The following is a 1,463-nucleotide window of genomic DNA, read 5'->3' as shown; positions in this document are numbered from 1 at the left end:
GGGTTGTGACGCGGCGGCTGCGTTCCACGGTGGAACGCGGAGGTCGTCCGGACCAATCAGCGATCCCTCCTCACTTACTGGCCCTATTTAAGGGCACTGATGAGGCAGCATGGCGTTCTGTGATTGTTGTCTGAACGCCTGCTGCCTCACGAACCTGTGTATGGGACTGTCACCAACCGGACCCTTCTCATCCCCCTGCTGCCATCTGGAGGACGGACCTGCTCAGTTCTGCTACTGGAGTCACCTGGGAGTCTCAGTCATCACTCAGCTACTGCCAATCGCAAGTACCCTATCTGTGAGAGAGCACCTCTCCTCTGCCTGCCTGCAGGCTGATATGAACTGTGTATTAGACTTACTGAGTATCCGCTCTTAACCCTGCCGCAGCCACTGCATTCTAGTGTTTCAACTACCAACCCACAGTTTATGAAGCAATAGTACTGTGTTGAATTGTGTTGTTTTTCCTTTGATCACGTGATGGTAGAATCTCAAACTCACCGTTGAGATTGTGAGTGACGCCTGAGATTCGTATCTGATTGATCCTATTACTCCGCAGTTGAGATCCACTATTGTAAAAACTGCAGACGTGACAGTATCACAGAACCCTAAAGATGGATCCAGCGGAACTCGCTAGACATATGGTTACTTTATCCCAGAGAGTCGAAACCCTATCCACCACTATGCAGGACCTGCAGGTAGAGAACCAAAGATTGCATATGAAATCCCATTATTTCCTATGGACATGGTTCTCACTTGGGCATATTTCAGCGTGTCGGAACGTGCTAAAAAACGCCCTACGCCCAAAGAAGTACAGAAAGTACAGCTTCTTTGAGGCCGGATAGCCCTCGTAAATGCGCGTTTGATGCGCGTTTTGAGGACTGCAAATCGCGGTTAAAACATGCACCCCAAAACGCGCGTCATACACGCATATTTTGAACGCCTAGGTGGGAACCCAGCCTAAAGGAGAACTATGAGGAGTGCTTTTCACTCACCTCATAGTTCTAGCCGACCTGCGACAATGAGACTGTCACAGGTCGGCTTAGTAGATCGGGAGGTAAGCGAACACATAACATCGTTCGCTCACATCTCGATCCTGTCACGGCTCTCTGCCATGACAGGGGAGGGGCTGGATTCCCCCCACTCCGATCCGCCAACGCTGACTGGCGGAACGGATGGGGGAGGGGCAGGTACAGCTGGTTCTGCCTCTAGATAGGCAGAACCAGCTGTCACTGACGCAGCTGGGCGAATCCCTACATAATTGTCGGGATCAGCTTCAGCTGCGGCGTCTCAGTATACCACGAGCAGCAGCTCCCTATATACTGAGCTTAGGGTGATGGGAGGACGCTAGTTTGTGTCCTCCCGTTACCCTAAGGAGAACTATGGGGAAAATCCCTAACCCCTTAGTTCTGAGTCAAAATTTTCAAGCCCTATATACAGTATATATATATAGATATATATATATACTG

Source organism: Nanorana parkeri, unplaced genomic scaffold, assembly GCF_000935625.1.
Source record: "Nanorana parkeri isolate BGI_ZX_2015 unplaced genomic scaffold, ASM93562v1 scaffold1677, whole genome shotgun sequence".
NCBI classification, from domain to species: Eukaryota; Metazoa; Chordata; class Amphibia; order Anura; family Dicroglossidae; genus Nanorana; species Nanorana parkeri.
The sequence above is the reverse complement of the archived record's forward strand: the minus strand, read 5'-3'. Positions refer to the sequence as shown.